This window comes from Rana temporaria, chromosome 13, assembly GCF_905171775.1.
Source record: "Rana temporaria chromosome 13, aRanTem1.1, whole genome shotgun sequence".
Classification (NCBI taxonomy): Eukaryota; Metazoa; Chordata; class Amphibia; order Anura; family Ranidae; genus Rana; species Rana temporaria.
In genome coordinates, this window is record NC_053501.1 from 98,801,005 (window position 1) to 98,814,714 (window position 13,710).

At 45.6% G+C, this 13,710-nt stretch overlaps 1 long non-coding RNA gene across 1 annotated transcript; it reads left to right on the forward strand.

Moving 5' to 3' along the window:
- Positions 1–688: 688 nt before the first annotated feature.
- Positions 689–12,579, forward strand: LOC120920598. Its single transcript, XR_005744744.1, has 3 exons — positions 689–953; positions 3,172–3,175; positions 12,567–12,579. It is a non-coding gene; the product is annotated as an uncharacterized LOC120920598 (long non-coding RNA).
- The last annotated feature ends 1,131 nt before the right edge of the window (positions 12,580–13,710 follow it).

The window sequence follows — 13,710 nt, forward strand, 5'->3', positions numbered from 1 at the left end:
CTAAGCTGGCTTACGCCAAGGAAACCCAGCGTATCTTTAACACCGAGTGGGGGCGAGTGCTTTGTGAATCCAGTGCTTGCCGCTCTGTGCTACGCCCGCGTAGCCTAAAAAAGATACGCTACGTCGGCATAAATATGCGCCCCCCCATCCTACAATATCAGTAAAACAGGCTGGGCGTTAGAAGTGCGCCCCCAGCAGCCACTCTGGCTTTATCACACACTTGTTCAGCTGCTCTCTGCAGCTCAACCCAGAGGGAGCGCACAGTTATGCCGCGCACGCACAATCGGAATTTCTGACAATAAATGTTCGATGGGAGCTTGTTGTCGAAAAATCCAACCGTGTGTAGGCTCCATCGAACATTTGCTGCCGGAATTTCGGACAACAAATGTTTGAGTGCTTGTTCTCAATTTTTCCGACAACAAAAGTTCTTGTCGGAAATTCCGATCGTGTGTAGCCAATTACGACGCACAAAATTCCAAGCATGCTCGGAATCAAGCAGAAGAGCCGCACTGGCTATTGAACTTCATTTCTCTTGGCTTGTCGTGGTGTTGTTGTACGTCACCATGTTCTTCACGTTCGGAAATTTCCGACAACATTTGTGTGACCGTCTGTATGCAACACAAGTTTAAGCCAACATCGGTCGGAAAAAAAATCCACGGTTTTGTTGTCGGAATGTCCGATCGTGTGTACGCGCCATTTTAGTGATTCAGAGTGGCTTCTGGGGGCGCACTTTTAACATCCGGTCCATCTTACTGCAGAGGGGGTCAGCTACTAAGGAGTTTTTCAGACAGGTTGCATGTGTCCTATAGCTATTGAGGGAGACATGAGCACCTACTTGAACAGCAGAGGAGTGCCATGTAATGTGCTGGGGATGCTGGAATCCATGGAGGATTTTTTTTTTCTAAATGTTCCTTAAAAATGGTCTAACCCTTTAAGCTCCCAATAACACAAAGGTGCTTCTTTGGTTCCGATTCAGGTGCCAATTCAGGCAAAAATTCAGACCTGAATCGGTGAACAGGGACGCACCGGACCCCCTGCTGTGAACTGCGGCCGCAGCATATGTGAACCCATCCTGAGTGAATTTTGAGAGTGTCATTTTCACCCCCTTCCTGCCCAGGGCCAATTTTACTAGTAATGGCGGCGATCAGCGTTTTTTGTCAGGACAGATCGGACACTATTTTGGGACCATTCACATTTGTACAGCGATCAGTGCTATAAATATGCACTGATTACTATATAAATGTGACTAGCAGGGAAGGGGGTTAACACTAGCGGGTGATCAAGGGGTTAAATGTGTTCCCTAGGTAATGATTCTAACTGTGGGGGGAGGAGGGGACTGACTGGGGGAGGTGACCGATCGGTGTCCCTATGTAAAAGGGACACACCATCGGTCTCCTCTCCCTGACAGGAGGTGGATCTGTGCCCCTGGCTCTGTAACTGCCGATCACGGGTATATAGCGGAAATCGCGGCCGCCAGGCACGCGCATCGGCACCAGAGTGACGCACAGCCAGGAGGCCCGAGAACATCATATGATGGCCACCCAGGATGGCAGAGCCACCTTGTGTTTGTCATATTACAATAGGTGGGATGTGAAGTGGTTAAAACCTTATTGAGTACTATGCCCGTATTTAGTAGGAATCTTCGGTGTGACCAATAATCCTTTAGAGTTCACCCATACATGAGAGTCCCCATCAGAGTCATCCCTTACATCAGAGTTCCCTTTGGAGTCTCCCTACACATGAGAGTTCCCTTTAGAGTTTACTCATACACGAAAGTTCCCATTAGAGTCCCCTTTGTGCCAGAGTTCCTTTTAGAGTCAACCTGTACGTGAGAGTCCCCATCAGAGTCCTCCTTACTTTAGAGTTCCCTTTGGAGCCACCCTGTCAGCCTGCCCATGCTTGGATCAAATCTCGGCTGGTCCCTGCTGAACCGGCCGAGATTCGAACCATCTAAGGCCGACTTTTGGGATTCAGCAGGACATGAAGGGACAGACATTAAAGCGGAAGTAAACCCATCGATGTAACACTTAAAAAAACTGTTAACATTCCCGGCATGCCGGGAATGCTAACTGCACATTGGTTGTGCTCTCAACCAAACTGTCAAACCATCCAATGGCTGGTGTCATAACTGATCACATGTGCAGCTTCATGGCAGTTGAAGATTGAACAAAGGCCAAGATGGCAGCTTCCTTGGCTGAAAAAGATAGGAGGGTTTACAACCACTTTAAAGAGGTAAGCTGTGGCACCAGAGTATTCCTGCTATCTGCAATGGTAGTTTGCTCATCATGACCTTCTTACCTTATTTTCTAATCTGCCAACCAGTGGAAGCTCCGCCCATTACACGGGGCAGCTCGGATTTTATGTTACCTGTTTTTATGATCTTTGAATGGTTTGTTTGCAGACATATTTTTGTATCTTCCTCGTGTGTGTGTGTTTTCCATTACTCATGGTTACAAGGTATGCTGTGTTTCAAAGAAATATCTTTATCAAAGTGTTTTTATTTTGACGGCTTTTATATAAAAAAAATACAATAAATATGATTTTGTTAATATTTTTATATGATTTGTGCTTATTGGTGAAGGAAAATTTAATGAGGGTAGAGTAATGTACCTAAAGGGTGTCCACAGATGGTTAGTTTTCTTTCATTAAGCTGATTTCTCCATCCAGGCAAACGAGGTGGATCAGAAGATCACCTTCTGTTAAAGTGGTTGTAAACCCTCCTATCTTTTTCAGCCAAGGAAGCTGCCATCTTGGCCTTTGTTCAATCTTCAACTGCCATGAAGCTGCACATGTGATCAGTTATGACACCAGCCATTGGATGGTTTGACAGTTTGGTTGAGAGCACAACCAATGTGCAGTTAGCATTCCCGGCATGCCGGGAATGTTAACAGTTTTTTTAAGTGTTACATCGATGGGTTTACTTCCGCTTTAATGTCTGTCCCTGGCTTCAGTGCAATTATATATTTTTTTTTCTTGCAGGAATCAAGGGTGCAATGTCAGGCTTCTGCAGACAAGCCCTGCAGCTTTCAGGCCATACCTCCAAATACTTCTTTCACATAAATTGATCTCTGCCAAAAAAAATATATGCCAAAGCATAGGGGCCATCCACCCACTGACCACCCCAGGCCCCTATGCTCTGACATGTAAGTTTTTTTTTTAACTGCAGATGAGAAATGTCCTCCTACAGCGCTGCAATCACTGATGCATATATTCTGAAAGCACAGTCTGCTGCTGTCAGAATAAACAGATCATTGCTGCAGCTGAATAGTGTTCCTGCAAAGCAAACAACGGTTAACAAAACACAGTAAGGACCAAACATTAACTCAATAAAACAACATTTTTTTTTGTGATTTTTTTAGAAACGTCTTATTTTAAAGGGGGGGCAAATTGTTTGGAGCCCATCATATCCAGGGTCACCCCGAGGATAACAGAGTTCATTGTTGTTGAAATGCATAAATCACATTATATTCTTGTATCTTCACCTGGCCATAGCAGCAGAGAACACGGGCATATGATGAATCGGGTCTGTGGACCAATATGACCGCAACTCACTCTTTTTAGTAATGCCCATGTTGAGGGTTAGGCCCACAAAAAGGTTAAATTCGAAAACCGTGATGCGTTTCCATGCGAATTGTCTGGCAAGGTTTGAATCTGGATTGGCGCCAAAAAATTGCTTGGCATATAAATTGCTTTCCTCCAAAATCGACCGATACAGATGTTTCGTGAAAAACAGCTCCAAAAAACCTAGGGGAGTTAAATTTGCTCCCATCTGAATTTGCGGTTTCCTCCTGAATTCCGTGTAGGGCAGTGAATGGGGGAAGTACGAGTGCTGAAGAATCTGTGGGCTGACAATCAGAACTTGCAAGTGTATCAGGAAGGGCACTATGGGCTGAATACTTGGTGCTTGCGGGACACCACTCTGCACCAGCTTGGACTGCACTTATGGGACTCACCGCGTCACAGAGTGTTACTACAGTGCTGGTTTGTCTACAACCAGGGTGTACTAGGTCGCTAGTGCTTGCCAGTTCACCAGAAGGTAGAGCGCTTTAGTACTGGCACTCTGTTGCATACAGGAATCATCATGCGACTGTAGCACCGCAGCAACCTGGGCACAGGGTCGGGTACGCCTGACCTTAGCATGGACCTCTTCTCCATAGTCAGAGCTATCGGTCAGGGTGCTGCTGCTGCTCTCTACAGGTTCGTATAGTGAGCCTGATTCTGACAGTGAGGCTTCCCCTTCGCTCTCATTGTCATGCTCAGTATCCTGTAGGCCTCTTTACTAGTGTACCTTTTGGCCACTAAATTTTTAGGTACCTAGTGCGACTCACAGGTAAAAAAGCACCTAGCTGTCAGGGACTTTTTGAACTGCTACAAAAAAATTGGATTTTTATAACAGCTTAACTGTAAAATCCTTTTCTTGGAGTACATCACGGGACACAGAGTCTAGTACTTACTAAGTGGGTTATATGTTCCACCTTCAGGTGCTGGACACTGGTGTAATGAATTAGAACAGGAATTTCCCTCCCTATATAACCCCTCCCATACTGGGAGCACCTCAGTTTTGGTAGCAAAGCAATAAGTGTCCCAATATCCCCAAAAAAGAGGGGCGGGACCTCTGTGTCCCGTGATGTACAAGACAGGGGCGGACTGACCATTGAGTCACTCGGGCACTGCCCGGGGGCCCAATGCCACTAGGGGGCCCCATCAGGGTTGCCAGGCTCAGTTAAACCAGGGACAGTATGTAAAAATCTGTGTTTTTTTTACATCTGTCCCTGATATGTCCAAAACCGACATGCTTTTGATGTGAAAATACAGAGATTTTAGCTGCTCCGCCTCTGTAATGCCTCCTGGCGTGGTGGTCATCTGTAAGCTTGGGGGCCCCATAATCTTCTATTGCCTGGGGGCCCCATGAGTTGTCAGTCCGCCCCTGCTCCAAGAAAAGGATTTTACAGGTAAGCTGTTATGAAAATCCTATTTTCTTCATCGTACATCACGGGACACAGAGTCTAGTACTTACTAAGTGGGATGTCCCAAAGCAATGCTTACTGAATGGAGGGAGACACCAACAAAGCAGACCGCCGTAATGCTGCCTGCGGCATACTGCGCCAAAAGGCTGCATCCTCCTGCCGTCTTATGTTCACCTGAAAGGGATTAGTGAACGTAAGCAAAAACGACAAAGTTACGGCCTGGCAAATCTGAGTCATATAGGCTTGGTAATGCACCCCGCATGAAGTGCTTACTATCCTGGTAGGGTGCACCCCAAAAGAAACAGGGGGAAGCCCTCTCTTTAACCACAAGCCTGAATAATAACCTGATGAATAAACATTTGACAACAGTTCATTTTGACGCTGCCTGCCCTTTCTTGGGGCCTCCTGGTAGCGCAACAACATCAGTTTTCCGTATCCGAGCAGCCGCTCCAGATAGGTCTTGACCTCTTTTATTCAACCGAGAGAGCATGTAGCCATTTTAATAGCTGATCTGAACACTGTCCGCCCACATCTAGGGTCTTCTGGCAGCAAAACAAAACATTAGGTTTCTATATCTGAAGCCTTCAGATAGATCTTTAACTGCTCTCATCTCTATTGAGAGAAAGCAATACCCTTTCCTTCCGCGGACCAAGGTTTTGAAAAAAAGGAAGGCAAGAATATCTTGATTCAAATGAACACTAGATCCTTCTAGTAAATAAGGTTGGGTGAGGATTTAACATCACCCTCTTGTAAAAATAATTAAGCATGGCTCTATACAAAGAAAGTTGCCAATACTCTCTTGCGGAGGCAACCGCAACCAAGAACACCAATTCCCTCTTCAGAAGGATGAAGGGAATTATGGTGCATCAGCCCAAGGTGCTGACCCTGTAAGCCGACAAATCTAGATCCAATCCTCCGAGCACAAGGCCGACCTAACTGGCGGATTTATACCCGTCACCCCTTGTATAACGGCCCGGATCAAGAGTGTGACACAAGCGACCTTTCAAAATATTGACAAGGCCGAGATCGGATCCTTGATGGAACTTAAGGTTAGCTCCATCTCCTTTCCAATGTAGGAAGGCAAGAATTTTACCTATGACATACAACCAAGGATGCCACTCCTTGGTTTCACACCAGGAACATGGGCCTTCCAGATCCTAGGATATCTGGTCCTGGAGGCCAGCTCTCCTGTAGGAATCAAGGTAATTACCACTGATTCTGGAAGCCCTGATCCTCAAGAATGCGGGCTATAACAGCCAGACCATTAATACCCATGTATGCAAGACAGGAAGTAACCCTGCGAAGCAGGCCTGGACAAGCTGTAAGGGACCCTGGGTCCTCTACTATCACCTCTGCTGTCCCTGCACAGTAAGGTCGTATGGGCTATGCCAAAGCAATCAGGCCAGCTTTCGTTCTCCTCTGATGTTGCATGGAAGCCACAAAAGTCGCGGCACTGGGGGGAGATAACACATAAACCAGCGACAACTGGTCCCCCAGGATCACTAACACATCTGTCCCGCATGCGGGTGGATCCTTTGTCCTTGATACAAAGCTGTTCAATTTCTTGTTGAACCTGGACGTCAATACCCTTTATGTACAGGGTACCGTTTCTGTGACATTTGGTCAGAAAAAAGTCGGGGTGTAGAGGTCAATCTCCCGGACACAATTGTTGACGGCTCCAGCGAATCGCCTGCCAATTCTGCATTCCATGAAATGACGATTGTCAGTAGGCAAGGCACAAGCTCCTCCCTGGTAAACAAAGTAAACCACTAGAGAGGCATTGTCAGATTGTATTCTGGCAGAACAACCCTGTAACCTAAACGTTCAGGCCCTTAAGCCAGATGCTCCATCCGTAGCTCTAGAAAGCTGACAAATAAGGCTCACTTGGAGCTTGACCACCTTCCCAGGGCCGTGGTCTCTTCCAGGCCTGGCCTCTATCCCTAGAGGCCAGCCCTCGCAACCGCCACCTCCCAGGTAACGGGTATGAAGGATCTTCCCTTCTGCCAATCATTTAGTTAAAGGGTCACTAAAGGAAAATTTTTTTTTGCCTAAAATTAATGTCTGCAAGGTAGACAGACAGAATAGTGTAATGATTCTGTTAAAAAACGAGTAAATACCTATTATATTCCTTCATCTATATCACCTCCGGCATTTTAGTTTCTGTTCTCTAATTCACTTCCTGGTTTGCATCGTTTGTTCATGTAAGAACTACATTTCCCAGTATAAATTGCGGCACGCCCAGTAATTCACACCTCCTTGAAGTCTCTAACATGTAGAGAGCGTCCTGCCACACAGATGTAGTTCCCAGGAGGGGGTGAGCACGTTACTCACCACCGCAGTAAAGCCTCCCATCACGGTGGTCAGTAAAATCAGACAAGCAGGAAGTGAACAGAACAGAGAAGAAATAGAGCGACTTCTGAGCAAGAACGAACAATGAGGAAGTGAAAAGAGGAATGTCTGCAGGTAAAGGATGCTTATTAGGAAACATTTTTTTTTCCTTTACAACCCCTTTAAGAACCATCAACTGAAATTCCAGCATATCCCTGGGACCAGACTCCTTGGATAATGCTAGGTTAGGATCCACTTGTTCCAGGCCGACAGAATAATGTTTATATCAGCCTTGAATAAAACTGAGCATAGGGAACTGTCTTGAATGAAGCCGGCATATTTCCTAGCACCTTAAGCAAAAGGTAAAACGTAAGGAACTGTTCCTTGCAGTGAACACATAGACCAGCTTTCTCATAGCGATGATCGGAGGCCAAAAACTCTCCTTTTTGGGCTGTGTCCCACACATTCCAAGCTTCTTGTCAATGAAAGAATGTCCCTCTAGACTGGGATCCTAACCCAGGAGTTCCAGATACTTAACCAAGCTGGACTCCCCTAGGTCCAGCCATGCTACTGACTGATCCGTCAGCAGGAGTTTGCCTCGGTATGCCATTACTGCTATACCCTGGGCCTTTAGACCTGCTAGAGGCAGGCCCTAGCACCCTATTAACCCAGGCACGGTGGCTAACCCAAGGGGCAAGACCACCAACTGGAGACAGTGCTGTTCCCCTGTGAAATGCAGACAACCTCTGCAGTCCCATGTAAATGAACACATATGCAAATGGATCCCCATATGTGCATGTGGCAAGCTTTAAAGCCATATGCCTCTATGGAAGCGTGTGATCATGGAAGCATGAATTCATACAAATATGTTTTAGGCAAAAACATAAAAAAGGGGGCGTGCTGTATACACGTATACATATAGCATGTGAGCTATGAACAAGCATCTTGAAAGCAAGTATGCGCTCTGAACGTGTTATTATGCAGACACGTATTCCTATGTAAGCCCAAGGAATCCTGTATAATTAAGGAAACCTAATAATTATGCCTCGTTAAGCAACCACGCAAAATCTAGGCAAACATGCATCCCTATGCGATTCAGCATTTTTCATGCGATTAAACATCTTATGCATTTTAAGCACTCCTGTGCGGACAAGTACCCTTGTGTGACCAAGGACTCTTGTATGAACGAGCACCCCTGTGCGATCCAGCATCTTTATGCAATTAAGCATTTTAATGCGATTTTAGGATCTTGTGAAAACAAGCCTCTCTATGTGATCAAGTATCCCTGGGTCATCAAGGACTCGGTTGATCAGGCAACCATGTGTGATCCAGCTTCTTTATGCATTCAAGCATATTATGCGATTTTAGGCATTTCTGCGGACACAACCTCTCTGTGTGACCAAATATGCCTGGGTAATCCAGGACTCGGGTGATCAGGTAACCCTGTGTGATCCCGCATCTTTATGCACTCCAGCATTTTTATGCGATCTTAGGCATTTCTGTGGAAACAAGCCTCTCTGTGTGACCAAAATATCTTTGGGTAATCAAGGACTCGGGTTATCAGGTAACCATGTGTGATCCCGCATCTTTATGCACTTAAGCATCTTTATGCGATTTTTGGCATTCCTGTGGAAACAAGCCTCTCTGTGTGACCAAATATCCTTGGGTAATCAATGACTCGGGTGATCAGGTAACCATGTATGATCCAGCATCTTTATGCACTCAAGCATTTTTATGCGATTTTAGGCACTTTGATGTGATTAAGCATCCTTATGTGACCATGTAAAATCATACAAACAAAAACGTATCTTTATGTGATCAACAATAAAACATGCTCTGTTACCTGTTTTTACCCCACATGCATTGTGAACATTCCAAACTCATGCTCTACAGATGTGCGTCTCCGCAAACCTGCAACGTTAGCCATGTTACATAGTTACATAGTTACATAATTAGTCAGGTTGAAAAAAGACACAAGTCCATCCAGTTCAACCACAAAAAATAAAAAAACAAAATAAAAAACACGGTACAATCCTATACACCCAACTCCATACCCACAGTTGATCCAGAGGAAGGCAAAAAACCCCAGCAGAGCATGATCCAATTTGCTACAGCAGGGGAAAAAATTCCTTCCTGATCCCCCGAGAGGCAATCGGATTTACCCTGGATCAAGTTATTCACTTTACAGTCAACACTGAGGACAAGGGGGCACTCTTTACGTCTAGAGGAAAAGAGATTTCACCTCCAAATACGGAAAGGTTTTTTCACAGTAAGAGCTGTGAAAATGTGGAACAGACTCCCTCCAGAGGTGGTTCTGGCCAGCTCAGTAGATTGCTTTAAGAAAGGCCTGGATTCTTTCCTAAATGTACATAAAATAACTGAGTACTAAGATTTGTAGGTAAAGTTGATCCAGGGTAAATCCGATTGCCTCTCGGGGGATCAGGAAGGAATTTTTTCCCCTGCTGTAGCAAATTGGATCATGCTCTGCTGGGTTTTTTTGTGCCTTCCTCTGGATCAACTGTGGGTATGGAGTTGGGTGTATGGGATTGTATTGTGTTTTTTATTTTGTTTGTTTATTTTTTTGAGGTTGAACTGGATGGACTTGTGTCTTTTTTCAACCTGACTAACTATGTAACTATATGTAACTATGTAACTATGTAACTTTACCTACAAATCTTAGTACTCAGTTATATTCTGTACATTTAGGACCGGCGTAAGCGTGCCTAATTCAAATTAGGATGAGGGGGCGTGTTTTATGTTCATGTGGTGTGACCTGACGTGATTGAAGTTTTTTACGAACGGCGCATGCGCCGTCTGTGTACATATCCCAGTGTGCATTGCTCCAAAGTACGCCGCAAGGACGTATTGGTTTCGACGTGAACGTAAATTACGTCCAGCCCTATTCACGGACGACTTACGCAATCGACGTCAAATTTTCAAATTTTTACGCGGGAACGACGGCCATACTTAACATTGATCAGTCCAGCTATTTGATGGAATAACTTTACGCCTGAAAACGCCTTATGTAAACGGCGTATCTTTACTGCGACGGGCGCACGTACGTTCGTGAATAGGCGTATCTAGTCATTTACATATTCTACGCCGTATCTTAGCTAGGTTTAAGTGTATCTCAGTTTGAGAATACACTTAAACTTAGGACGGCGCAGATTACGAGTTAGGTCAGCGTATCTACTGATACGCCGGCCTAACTCTCTCTGAATCTAGCTATAACAATGCAGACAGCTTCTCCTTGGAAGAAACTTTGAAAATTCTTCATCCTATCTATCAAAGTCCCAAAACTTGGTTGGCATTTATGTCCAAAGCAAGTCACTAAAGGCTGTCTATATACATTAATATCACAAGGATTTCCTGTGCCTTCTGGTCTCTTCAATGCCTCTTTTCAGTGATGGGACGTGGGCCCTCTCCAAAGCATCCTCTATAGTCTTTGGGGCCATCTAGACCAGGCATGTCCAAAGTCCCGCCCATGGGCCAATAGCGGCCCGCATTTCGGTTTCTATCGGCCCGTCGTTTGGACATCAGGTGTTGGATATTTGTTTCTCTGTCTACCTGTTCACATCGGTCTTGTAGTGGATTTATGTTAAGCACCGTTTTATATCAGTTATGAGAAATATTTTCTGTTAAACTCAAGCTGTGTTTTACTCATACCATTCTTTGTGTTCATTTTATCTCAGTAAACATATCTGAGTGGTTCAGTGATACTGTGTGAGTTTCTCATTACTAACGCAACATTGCAGGATGGAACCCAAGGTGTCAGAGGTAAGCGAGGATTTGCAGAGTCGAGGTAACCAGTTGGGTATAGAGCCTATTAGCAGCCCCCATGGGGGTACCGCTACATCTATGTAGCACCCTCTACCTTAGGAAGGTAGGTGCTAGAGTAGTGGGCTTGTTTTGTACGGTCAGCGCAGGTTAATTTAGGCAGGCCTATGTTGTGAGCTAGGCCTGTTTGTTTTTGATCTGGGGGCAGGGGAGTGGTTTAGTGTAGCAGCAGGTGACTGACATGTGCTTCAGCTCTTGGGCGCCTCCTCTGGTTTTCAGAAGGTTCTGGAAAAGAGGCAGGGCAGAAATCTGGAGTGACATTGGGTGTATGTGGGAGTCCTGACCAATCCCCAACTAGGATTAGCAGGGGGCAGACCTCCTATATATGTACCCATGGTCAGTCTTATGTGGGAGGAGTTGTCGAGTGGAAGAACTGAATGATGGAGTGTTAGACTGTCATGGTCTGAGGGAACCTCCTTCCTGGGGGGGGGGGGGGGTGAACTCGGGTCTGGAGCTTGGGATCCTCTCTTTACACAGTCATTGAGAGGTGTCCTGGAACAGGAGCAGGAAGAGGACAGTTGGGAGCACTGCCAGGAAAGTCATTCAGAAGGGATCCATGCCAGGGTCGGTGAGTGAGAAGCACAATCTGAAGCTCTGGGGAGACATGCCAGGATTTGGATGTGGAGCCAGAGGGAGAGATTGTGGTGTTGTTTTGGAGTCAAGTCGCTGCAGCCACGAGGGCTGGCAGGATTTGCATTGGATGTGCTGGGATCAGTAGTCCACTAAGTGTTAGCACATTCATTCTTCTCAACTAAAACAGTTTATATCACAAAGGGGACTGCAGACCCCCACCTGTTAAGGGCTTCAAGGAAAACATTAGGACTTGTGCCAATGGTGACAGGAACCTAGATTTGGACAGTGAAGTTGAAGCAAGTGATCTCAAGTAGTGTGCTGGAGGAGATGAGTAGAGGAAGAGTCTGTCAAATTTTGACTCAACCAACATTGATTTCATGGAGAAGTATTCATTATCTGAGCATCCCACATCCCTTTTCCCCATCTAAGTTGAATTCCCTAATTAAAACAACAAAAACAAGCAAGAGACTGTTCATTGTCTGGGAAAGTGTGCCAAAATGGATGTCTGTCCAGCAGGATGAAATGTGTGGATGCTAGAACACGTAGTGACCCCAAGGGGGCACCGTTACATCTATGGACTCTGCACAGTACCACTTTTCTTGTCCGGTATGCTGGGTGTAATTCTCAGTATCTGTTCCTATTCTCTATTTATGGACTCTGCACAGTTAAACTTCAAAGAAACCCAAAATCTAAAAAAAAATCAAGGTCTCTGTGTCACACCTTTGCCCACAAGGGGGGTCCCTGATTCAAAACGGAAGCAAAAAAATTAAGTATATGGCATCATTGCCCTGGACAGTAGAAGTTGTACTGTGCATCGTCCCTACATACGCACATACCACATCTCTGGGGAATATGGCAGAGGAAAGCAGAAATGGTCTTATTAACAAGACACTAAACAATGGCCCAGATTCTCATACAATTACGTTGCTCCTGGGCAGCGTAACGTATGTGATTTACGTTACACCGCCGCAGGTTTACAGCGTTAGTGCCTGATTCTCAGAACACTTACCTGTAAACTTGCGGCGGTGTATCGTAAAAGCGCTCCGCGCAAGCCCGCCCAATTCAAATGGGGCGGGCACCATTTAAATTAGGCGCGCTCCCGCGCCGAGCGTACTGCGCATGCTCCGTCGGGTAAATTACCCGACGTGCATTGCGCTAAATGACGTCGCCCCGACGTCATTTGCTTAGACGTTAATGTAAATGGCGTCCAGCGCCATTCACGGACGTCTTCCGCAAACGACGTAATTTTTTTAAATTTCGACGCGGGAACGACGGCCATACTTAACATTGGTTGCCCCTCATAATAGCAGGGGCAACTTTACGCGTCGCTTAAGCTACGGAAACGTCGTAAATTCTCAGCGTCGACCGTGCGTATGTTCGGGAATCTCGCGTAATTACCTAATTTGCATAGACGACGGGGAAAACGACGATGCGACACCTAGCGGCGGGAAAAAAAATTGCATTTAAGATCTGACAGCGTAAGAGCCTTACGCCTGTCAGATCTAATGGGTATCTATGCGTAACTGATTCTAAGAATCAGTCGCATAGATACCCGGGGCCAGATTAGGATTTACGACGGCGCAAATGGTGTTGCGCCGTCGTAATGCCATTGAGAATCTGGGCCACAGTCCTTATTCTCCACAAATAATCTATACACATCCACTTTTTAATGACCCTGTAATCTATTTTTCATGAAGCCGTTTCTTACTGTTTTCCTGTCTCCTTGTAACATTCTCTGTGAGCCCCGGACCTCTCCTTTTCCTCCTGTTTGGAGGGGGGTGGTTGATAGAAAACTGAGCCTTTTGCCTCATTTTATTGCAATGGAAGTATGATCAGTTCCCAGAACAAATCCCCTGAGGAAGTCACGTGGGCGAAACATGTATACATAAGACGTTCTCCTGTGACCACCACTTTTTGCATTTTGGGAAACCAGCGACCCACCACTTCAAACATATGCTCCGATAACCTATTTTGATTGAACCTTTTTGTATATGTCTGTACTAAT